The following is an 11,354-nucleotide window of genomic DNA, read 5'->3' as shown; positions in this document are numbered from 1 at the left end:
TTTATTTACATTTCAAATGGTATCCCCTTTCCTAGTTACCCCTCCAAAAACCCCCTATCCCATCCCCCTTCCCTCTGTTCATTGCCCCCCCCCCAATTTCCTTACTTGCATTCCCCTATTCTGGGTAATCAAGCCCTCACAGAACCAATGGCCTCTCGTCTCATTGATGTCTGAAATGGTCATCTTCTGCTACATATGTACCTGGAGCTGTGGGATCCTCTATGTGTACTCTTTGGTTGGTGGTTTAGTCACTGGGAGCCCTGGGGGTACTGGTTGGTCCATATTATTGTTCCTCCTGAGGAGCTGCAAACCTCTTCAGTTCCTTGGGTCCTTTCTCTAGCTGCTCCAGTGGGGACCCTATTCTCATTCTATTGGTTGGCTGTGAGCCATGGGTGTTTTGATCCACTTTCCAATAAGGATCAAAGTATCCACACTTTGGCCTTCTTTCATCTTGAGCTTCATGTGATCTTGGGTATCTTGGGTATTCTGATCTTTTGGGCTAATATCCACTTAGTGATTACATACTTTGTGTGTTCTTTTGTGAATGGATTACCTCACTCAGGACGATAGTTTCTAACTCCATTTGCCTAAGAATTTCATGAATTCATTGTTTTTAATAGCTGAGTAGTACTCCATTGTGTAAATGTACCACATTTTCTGTATCCATTCCTCCATTGAGGGACATCTGGATTCTTTCTAGCTTCTGGCTGTTATAAATAAGGCTGCTATGAACATAATGGAGCGTGTGTCCTTATTGCACGTTAGAGCATCTTCTGGGTATATGCCCAGGAGTAGTATAGCTAGGTCCTCAGGTAGTGCCATGTCCAATTTTCTGAGGACCTGCTAAACTGATTTCCAGAGTGGTTTTACCAGCTTGCAATCCCACCAGCAATGGAGGAGTGTTCCTCTTTCTCTACATCTTCTCCAGCATTTGCTGTCCCAAGTTTTTGATCTTGGCCATTCTGACTGGTGTGAGGTAGAATCTCAGGGTTGTTTTCATTTGCATTTCCCTGATAATTAAGGATGGTGAACTTTTCTTTAGGTGTTTCTCAGACATCCTGTGTTCCTCAGTTGAGAATTCTTTGTTTAGCCTTGTACCTCATTTTTAATAGGGTTATTTGGTTCTCTGGAGTCTAATTTCCTGAGTTCTTTGTATATATTGGGTATTAGCCCTCTATATGGGATGTAGGATTATTAAAGATCTTTTCCCAATCTGTTGGTTGCCATTTTGTCCTATTGACATTGTCCTTTGCCTTACAGAAGCTTTGTAATTTTATGAGGCCCCGTTTGTCAATTCTTGATCTTAGAGCATAAGTTGTTGGTGTTCTATTCAGGAAATTTTCCTCTGTGCCCATGTGCTTCAAGTTCTTCCCCACTTTCTCTTGTAGTAGATTCAGTGAATATGATTTTATTTGGAGGTCCTTGATCCACTTGGATATTAGCTTCATACAGGGAGATAAGAATGGATCAATTTACATCCTTCTATATGTTGACTGCCAGTTGACCCAGCAGCATTTGTTGAAAATGCTGTCTTCTTTCCACTGGATGGTTTTAGCTTCTTTGTCAAAGATCAAGTGACGATAGGTGTGAGGGTTCATTCCTGGGTCTTCATTTCTATTCCATTGATATACCTGCCTGTCACTGTACCAATAGCATGCAGTTCTTATCACTATTGCTCTGTAGTATAGGTTGAGGTCAGGAATGGTGATTCTGCAAGAAGTTCTTTTTTGTTGAAAAAAGTTTTTGCTATCCTGGGTTTTTTGTTTTTCCAGATAAATTTGGAAATTGTTCTAACTCTATGAAGAATTGAGTTGGAATTTTGATGAGGATTGCATTGAATCTATAGATTGTTTTAGGCAAGATGGCCATTTTTTACTATATTAGCCCTGCCAATCCATGAGCATGGGAGATCTTTCCATCTACTGAGATCTTCTTCAAATTCTTCAGAGATTTGAAGTTTTTGTCATACAGATCTTTCACCTGCTTGGTTAGAGTCACACCAAGGAATTTTATATTATTTGTGACTATTGTGAAGGGTGTCATTTCTCTAATTTCTTTTCAGCCTCTTTATCCTTTGAGAATAGGAAGGCTAATGATTTTATTGAGTTAATTTTATATCCAGCCACTTTGCTGAAGTTGTTTATCGGGTTTAGGAGTTCTCTGGAGGAAATTTTTGGGGTCACTCAAGTATACTATAATATCATCTGAAAATAGTGATACTTTGACTTCTTCCTTTCCAATTTGAATACCTTTGACCTCCTTTTTGTTGTCTAATTTCTCTGGATAGGACTTCAAGAACTATATTCAACAGGTAGGGAGAGAGTGTACAGCCTTGTCTAGTCTCTGATTTCAGTGAGATTGCTTCAAATTTCTCTCTATTTAGTTTGATGTTCACTACTGTTTTGCTGTATATTGCTTTTACTATGTTTAGGTCTAGGCCTTGAATTTCTGATCTTTCCAAGAATTTTATCATGAAGAGGTGTTGGAATTTGTCAAATGCTTTCTCGGTATCTAATGAAATGATCATGTGGTTTTTTTTTTTCTTTGAGTTTGTTTATACAGTGTAATACATTGATGGATTTTCATATATTGAACCATCCCTTCATCCCTGGGATGAAGCCTATCTGATCATGGTGAATGATCATTTTTTTGATGTGTTCTTGGATTCTGTTGGCAAGAATTTTTTTTTGACTATTTTTGCATCAATATTGATAAGGGAAATTGGTCTAAAGTTCTCTTTCTTTGTTGGGTCTTTGTGTGGTTTAGGTATCAGAGTAATTGTGGCTTTGTTAAATGAATTGGTTTCTATTTTGTGAAATAATTTGAAGAGTATTGGTATTAGGTCTTCTTTAAAGGTCTGATAGAACTCTGCATTGAACCCATCTAGTCCTAGGCTTTTTTGGGATGTGAGACAATTAATGACACTTCTATTTCTTTTGGGGTTATGGGATTGTTTAGATCATTTACATGATCCTGATTTAACTTTGGTATCTGTCTAGAAAATTGTCCATTTCATCTAGATTTTCTTATTTTGTTGAGTATAGGCTTTTGTAGTAGGATCTGATGATTTTTTGGATTTCCTCAGTATCTGTTGTTATGTCTCCTTTTTCATTTCTGATTTTGCTGATTTGGATACTGTCACTGTGCCCTCTGGTTAGTTTGGCTAAGGGTTTATTTATCTTGATTTTTTTTTTTTTTTTAATGAACCAGCTTCTGGTTTGGTAGATTCTTTGTATAGTTCTTTTTGTTTCTACTTGGTTGATTTGATCTCTGAGTTTGATTATTTGCCGTCTACTCCTCTTGGGTGTATTTGCTTCTTTTTGTTCTAGAGCCTTCAGCTGTGCTATTAAACTGTTAGTGTATGCTGTTTGTGTAAGTGCATGCGTGCATGTATGTGTGTGTTGTTGTTGTTTTCTATGTATATATTTAAAGAAGTATAATGTGTTAGGTTTTATATGTTTTTTTCAAAGGCCTTTACTATCAGTTGTCTCTTCCATGTTCCGTCTTTAAGCTGGTCCCATGTAATCCTCCTATTTGTTCCATCTTTATCTTTTTATAAATCACATTCCATTTCCCCTTCCTTGGGAGATTCCTTCCTTCTCTCTGAAATACAAACATTTCAAAGTATCCAGAAGAAATAGCAAAAGAAAACTTATTTTTTTAAATGTATGAAAAAGTTATACATGAAGTTGGAGAACCTCTCTTTGGTAGCAAGTCAAAGTGGAGATAATTTTACAAATTATGTCACTGATTTAGATCAATAAGTTCACATATTGGCTAGGGTGTAGTTCAGATAAAAGAGTTCTTTTGGGTGTGGTTGACAGCACCACATGAAAATAGATGTGATTAAAAAACTTGCATTATCATGTCCACTGTAATCCCAGAGCTTGGGAAGTAGAGGCAAGCGGGTCAGAAGTTCAGTTATCTTCAACTTTGTAGTAAACTTGAGGTCAGCCTGATCCAGTAGACTATGTCTCCTACTCCCCAAAATTCATCTATACCTAAAACAAAACTTCCTAACACTGTTTTTGTGAGAAACATCAACATTTCAAACAATAACTGCAATTCTTAGGTGCTTTTCCTGGCTTTTCATCTAAGGCTTATATCAACTCCATTCAGGGTATGTGTGTGATAAGCACACACATGGGTGCATATTTGTATGCAAGCTACAGAAGGCAGCATCTGAATTAGTTCCTTTATTATTATTATTTTTTTTTATTTTTTTATTTTATTAGATATTTGCTTTATTTATATTTCAAATGGTATCCCCTTTCCTAGTTACCCCTCTGAAAACCACCTATCCCATCCCCCAAACAACCTCCCCCACACTTTCTTGACCTAGCATTCCCCTACTCTAGGACATGGAGCCTTCACAGGACCAACAGCCTCTCCTCTCAATGATGTCTGAACAGGCCACCCTCTGCATGTAGCTGGAGCCATGAAACTAATGTGCTGTCCATGCTTTCATTGAGGCATAGACTCTCTTGCTTTTCCTAGAACTTTTTGATTTACAGTAGGCTGGATTCTACTTGAACATTAGGGAACTTGTCTTGACCTTTCCCCACTGGTATTAAAAGCAATATCATGTATGACCTCAAGCTTTCCTACCTGAGTTCTAGAGACAGAATATAGGGCGTCATGGCTTTACAGAAAGCACTTTCTTAACTGATACATTTCCCCAGCCCCACGGTGTCTTAACATAAATGTCCTATCCTCCCCAATGTTGTCTCTGCTTTCTATGACCCTGGGTCAACTTGTTCATCAGGCAGACCCAGGAAGAATAAGGCTGCATAACTGTGTTAAGGCCCATGAACATGGTCAAAATTCTTTTACCATAAGAATACAAAGAACTTTTAGGTCAGAGAAAAATGTGAATATATTCACCTCTCTTTGGTACAGTTGTAAAATGCAATTCTAATACATTTTTATAGAGAAAGATCTTTATGAAGACTAAAGAGCTCAGGATCTACAGAAATCACCCATCAGACTTAGTTATTCTGATTAGTCGTGCCCAGCTGTATATATGACTTTCATTACAGGGTCCCTTGTTTGAACTATTATGAATTCAGTGCAGTGGTGGATATCAGATTGTGCCTGGGGTCCTTTGAGGACACTGTCGTATGGGAGTAGCTCTAATCACTGGCTGATGATATTGAGATGTTGTCAGACACTAACATTTCACTTTTTTTTTTTTTTTAATTTTTCAAGACAGGGTTTCTCTGTAGCCCTGGCTGTCCTGGAACTCACTCTGTAGACCAGGCTTGCCTCGAACTCAGAAATCCGTCTGCCTCTGCCTCCCAAGTGCTGGGATTAAAGGCATGTGCCACCACACCCCAGCAACATTTCACTTTTATAGAGGATGGCAAACACCTGTACTCAAAGAACTGAGGAGGCTGAAGTGGGAAGAGCAGGAGTTGTGAGCCAGCCTTAGGCTACACAGCAAGATAAAACAGAAACGAGAACAAACAAAAAGCAACCAACATTTAATGACCCAGGATCTTCATCACTGCTTACCAAGTCTTCTCTGTATTTCCATTCCCTTCTGGAACCCTGATGAGAGCTAACTGACAATAGGGTTAGCATATTGAAGAAGAATGTGGCTATTCTGGGCACTGGTTTTGAGAACTAAATTTCTTTTATGACTATCATTACAATGACAGTATTTAACGTTCTGCCCTATCACTGGGGAGAATTTTTTTTTTTCCTCCTTCAGCCAAAAATACAATCACTTAGTTGACCTTAAATACAAGTGGTTAACAATATCATTCCTTATCTTTGCACACGTCACTGTCACCAGGTAAGGTTCCTGCTGCGATTGCTTTGAAAAGTACTGTGGTTCCTCTGCTGTTAAACCTACCCCAGCACAAAACCGGCCTTATTTATTTATGATGTTACATGAGTCATCTGCACTTTCCCTGATAAGCCTTAGGCTGTGTGTCTTTCATTTCAGCTGACATTTTCCTGCCATTTCCCAGGCTAAGTAACTACAGTGCGATCACTCTGGGCTGATGCATGGTCATTGTTTTGCACAAAATGGATTTTTAAGTCAGCTGAAAGGCTTTCTGAAGAATATAATTTGACAAAGTAAATTTTTTGCCCATATAACAGAAATCAGCCGGCGCTGCACCAAATGTATTTTTTAAGATAGCTAAAAGGATTTCTGCAGAGAGTTTGACAAAGTATTTTACTTTTGTGCACAAAGCAAAAATTGATTAGTTTTGAACAAAAAGGATTTCTCAGGGTGTTGAAAGGCTTTTCTCTGGAATTAAATATATTCTTCAGCTTGCAGGATAAAGTATTGGAGAGCAGTGTCTTTGAGAAGACAAATAGTTGTCGGTGACTTCCCCCCGCCCCCCAAGGAATAAGCTAAAAGAATCCCCTTAAATGACATTTCCAACCTCCTCAACCTGGCTTAGCTCTGGGTATCATACTGCAACAGAAAGGTGACCCACTTCCCAGTACCTGGGCTTTGCTGCCTGATTCTCTTGCTTGCTTGATCCTGCTCTTGATAGCATCGTTGAGAAGGCATTTCACCAGAACCTTCCCTGCCTCAGTGGACAACAGACAAAAACAAAAAAGAAAGCTGAAAGAACTGAGAGACACAGTTTTAATATAAATCGTTCGGCTTGGGGTGAATTTTGCCGACAGTGCTGAAGTACTTGGAAAATGAAATATATACAAAGAAAACTGATTCTCCCCCCCAAAAGTATCAGTCTGTTGGCACGAATGAACACTGGAGGATAAATGAGAAAACTTATCAATCTAATTTGCAGTGTGGTAATGCTAGGTGTTGTTGGTATACATGCATGTGGACGTACATGCGTGTGGGTGTACATGAGTGTGTACCTTCTCACATGTGGTGCCAGCAAAGGACAGGAATATGCAAGTATCTGTTTGTCGCTCTTATTATGACTACATTTGGGAGCTCTAAGCCTTTTCTAAAACACAAAGACTGCCTTTTGGAGTGACATAAACAAACATTTTAAACCCTTCATTATGATTTAATAATGTTTTGCCAAAAGTTTGGAGTTTCTCTTCTTTTTAAACTTTATTCTCTGCTGAGGCCATATGAGGGGAGGGTCCAATCATTTCACTTTTTTTATTCTTTGATTATGCCTTTAAATAAAAAGTATGATTCCAAATCTATATGTTCTTTGTTAAGAACAAGTTGTTGACACCTTTGAAATTAGATATCCCTAATATATTCTAGTAGTGGTTTTTTGGTTTGTTTATTTGTTTTACCTAAACATTAAAGTCAGATTGTTTTTTTTAAGAGTTATTATATAACAGGACTGTATTTGCATTTTTTTAAAAAAAAGTCAAATCCTTGATTTGCTTGCATCAATTAACTTAGGAAATTGAACGTCCAATTCCAATCTTATTTTTGTCTTCTTTTTTAGATTTAATCAAAGTAATTTAAGACAGCCCATAACTAATGAAAGGATAGAAAATAATACAGCCTAATTCTAATGACCCCAAGAAATCAGTAGTTTAAAATGCTATCTCACTTTGTTAGAAAATAGGTAAAAGGTCACATTCCAGAGCCCGCCCTTTGTTTAGACCTAGCAGAAAGGCCTTGAATAGGTGATCCTGGCCCCATAGGGTAACTGGAAATGGGCTAAGCTTATCTTGCTTCTATAAACTTATGCTATTACCCCTAAGCAGGAGTTCACACAGCTGTAGACATTATAGAAAACTAATTGGTTCACTGAGCGTGGGCTCCGATAATTTAAACTGATTGGCCTAAAAACTTTGGAGTGGTACAAATCAATTGGCTCCCATTTCTCGGGCTCTCCATGCTAAGAAATGATTGGTTTGTGATTCGTGGGCTTTGTCGTAAATGTATAAAAGCTGTCTCAATTTGGCACTCGGGGTCCATAGTCATCTAACCCTGCGTGGTGCACAGCTATGGAACCCAGAATTCTGGAAATAAAGAAATCCTCATGCTATTGCATCGAGACCGTTACTCAAGAGTGATTTGGGTGTTGCCTTCCGGGGTGTGGGGTGCTGGGGCACCCTTGGTTTTTGGGGTCTTACAACTACAAAACACTATTTTACTTTTCTTTTTTTTTACAGTCCATCCACTACCCCCTCCCAGTATACCCTCTCATAGTTCCTTATTCCATTCCTCCTCTCCCTGTCCCCAAGAGGGTGTTTCCTAGCCCCACCCTACCCACCAGTCCTCCCCACTTCCTGGAACCTCAAAGTCTCTTGAGGGTCTTCTCCCTCTGAGGCCAGACCCAGCTGTCATCTGCTGTTCATGTGTCAGGCCTCCAGACCAGCTTGTGTATGATGCCTGGTTGGTGGTTCAGTGTCTGAGAGATCTCAGGGGTAACCACAGGGGTCCTGGACTTCAGTCCAATGGTTGGGTGTAAGTGTGTCAGCCGCTTGTTCAGCCTCTCAGAGGACAGCCATGCTAGGCTTCTGCCTGTAAGCACACCATAGCATCAGTAATAGTGTCAGGCCTTGGAGTCCCCCACCCTACCCCCCTTGAGATGGATCCCAGTTTTGACCTGTCACTGGAATGCCTTTCCTTCAATCTCTTCTCCATTTTTGTCCCTGCAGTTCTTTTAGACAGGAACAATTTTGGATCAGAATTTTTGACTGTGGGATGGCAACCCCATCCCTCCACTTGATGCCCTGTCTTTCTACCAGAGGTGGACTCTACAAGTTCCCTCTTCCTACTATAGGGCATTTCATCTCAGGTCCCTCCTTTTGAGTCCTGAGAGTCTCTCACCTTTCAAGTCTCTGGTACTTTCTAGAGGGTCCCCACCCTCACCCTAGATTGCATATTTCTTTTCTTTCTGTGGGCTCGCGGGGCTTCTGTCCTGTGCACCACCCCCATACCATGTTCTCCCTTTCCACTCTCTGCCCCCTTCTCCACACCCCAGAGTACAGAGCCATATTGGGGCAGTCATGCACAAGGTTTGAGTTTGACATTGGTCAAGGACAATCCCTGGCTTCGGGCAGGAATCTGCCGTTTAGGACATAATAGGGAAGTAGGTTCAAGCAGGAATTTTTATCCTAGGGTGGAGAAGCTCAGTGAAGGTTAAGTTCATTGTTCCTCCAGGTCTAGGAATTCCTGAATTAAGCAGGTGACCCACCCAGCTGCTGGAGCAGTCTAGACAAGGACCTCCAAGAGAAGCCCGGAGTCTGGGGGGAAGGGTTTGCCCAAACTGTTAAAAGGTCTGGCGCCTTTAAAGTTTCCGGCCTTGATCAGTGAAATATTGTCTTGGCCCTCCTTCTTTTCGCCCCTTCCCCATCCATCCCTCAGCTTCTGTTCCAGCAACCCAGTTCCTAATAGCTGCAGGCAGCTAAGGAATACAACACTCCAGGGCCCTCCCCCCTCCCTTTGCCTCCTGTAATTATTTTCTTTCCCTTCCCAAGTAGAATTGAAGGACTCTTGGCCCTTATGCTTGCTAGCCTTCTTGAGTTCTGTGGATTGTATCCTAGGTATTCCATACCTTTACCCTACATTTGATAGAGGGCTAATATCTAAAATATATAAAGAACTAAAGACGCTAACCTCCAAAAAAAAAAAAAAAAAAAAAAGCCAGGCTTGGGGGTGCACACCTGTAATCCCACACTTGGGAGGAAGACATTTCTGAGTTCAAGGCCAGCCTGTTCTACAGAGTGAGTTCCAGGACAGTCAGAACTCCACAGAGAAACTCTGCCTCAAAAAATGGGGTATAAGCAGCTTCTGGGCGGCAGGGTCTACACCAAAACATGGCAGAGGTTGGGTCCAAGGCATTGCTGTTCATGTGTTTTGGTAACATTTGCTGGTCACCCATTGCAGCAGCAGTGTTCAGAAACTTGGTACTGATGAAAAGGTTTCAGATAATTGGGCCATTGGCAGCAGCACCGTTTCTGACTGCAACATGGGCAGGTCCCCAGACCCAAGAGCTCTCAGCTGCCTAAGAAATCATGGCATTAGCACAACCCATAAGGCAAGACAGATTACAAGAGAAGACTTAGCCACATTCAATTCCATACTATGTATGGATGAAAGCAATCTGAGAGATTTGAATAGAAAAAGTAATCAAGTTAAAAACTGTAAAGCTAAAATTGAGCTACTTGGGAACTATGATTCATAGAAAGAACTCACTATTGAAGACCCCTATTATGGCAATGACTCTGACTTCGAGGTGGTGTTCCAGCAATGCCTTAGGTGCTGCAAAAGGATTCCTGGAGAAGACTTACTAGCTGGTCCTACTACCACCATTGAGCAACTCACTCATCAGTGCTTTGCCCAAGGGTGGTGGCAGTCCTTAGCCCTAGACCCCACCTCTCTTTTCAGCTGACTTACTGTATATCTTTAAAATATTTGTAGGGGGAAATTAGGCATATGGTCAGAAGGATAAAAACATTTGAGTCAGACAGTTTGAGGTGTGGCTAAGCATTCTTAGACTAACTAAATCTCTGACCTTGCTGTAATTACAAAATAATGGAATAAGTGGATATGGAACAAAAGAAAACCCAGTAAAATAAGAATGTTCTACAAGGTCCAGGTCAGCCTCTGAGCCCAGCAAGCCTGTGTGGTCTGGTCTGACTGGAGTGTGTGCATGGCCAGCAGCCAGTGGTACTGATTGCTTGCCTTACACCTTCTCTATTATAGACTCTTATTGTGACAATATCCATCCCTGGCAGACTTCCATTTAACATTGGAAGAGTTTAAACTCAGACACACTGAGGGTATTCAGGGATTTGAAAGAAGAGAAGCTGGATGTGATCATGGGCCTGGGCCTCCAGCAGGCCATCCTGGGCTGTACAGCAACACCCTGTCCAAAAGATAAACAAAAACAACAGATGGGAGCAACAGAATGGTAAGGTTAACATCTTTAGTCTTACTTGGTTTTTTGTGTAGTTGCTTGAACTTTGTTCCTGTTTGAGATAGGACTTTGCTTCTTAAAAAAAAAAAAAAAAAAGGAAGTGTTCTTAAATAGTGGTGTGTGTTTGTGAGTGTTTTCTCATCAACAGTTTACAGTTACAAACAAGGATGAAAGGATGAGTAATGTTGATGTATTTTCAGAAAAGGGGCCTCAAATTTATATGGATGTATGTCAGAAAGGAACATGAATTCAACTGGGAAGTTATCAAGTACAACTGAAATACAAAAATAAATAAATAAAAGGCAGGGGGTATAAAGCTAAACAGACAATTCACAACAGAGAAATCTTGAATGGCCGAGAAGCTCTAAAGAGGATTTCCCAGCATGCAATAAGGACACATGCTCCACTATGTTCATAGCAACCTTATTTATAATAGCCAGAAGCTGGAAAGAACCCAGATGCCCCTCAATGGAGGAATGGATACAGAAAATGTGCTATATTTACACAATGGAATACTACTCAGCA

At 40.4% G+C, this 11,354-nt stretch overlaps 1 pseudogene; it reads left to right on the top strand.

Annotated features, from left to right (window-relative positions):
* Nucleotides 1-9,726: 9,726 nt before the first annotated feature.
* Nucleotides 9,727-10,203, top strand: LOC127663963 (low molecular weight phosphotyrosine protein phosphatase-like; annotated as a pseudogene).
* Nucleotides 10,204-11,354: the final 1,151 nt, after the last annotated feature.

The sequence above is a fragment of the Apodemus sylvaticus genome, chromosome 13, assembly GCF_947179515.1.
Source record: "Apodemus sylvaticus chromosome 13, mApoSyl1.1, whole genome shotgun sequence".
Taxonomy (NCBI): Eukaryota; Metazoa; Chordata; class Mammalia; order Rodentia; family Muridae; genus Apodemus; species Apodemus sylvaticus.
The sequence above is the reverse complement of the archived record's forward strand: the minus strand, read 5'-3'. Positions and strand labels throughout refer to the sequence as shown.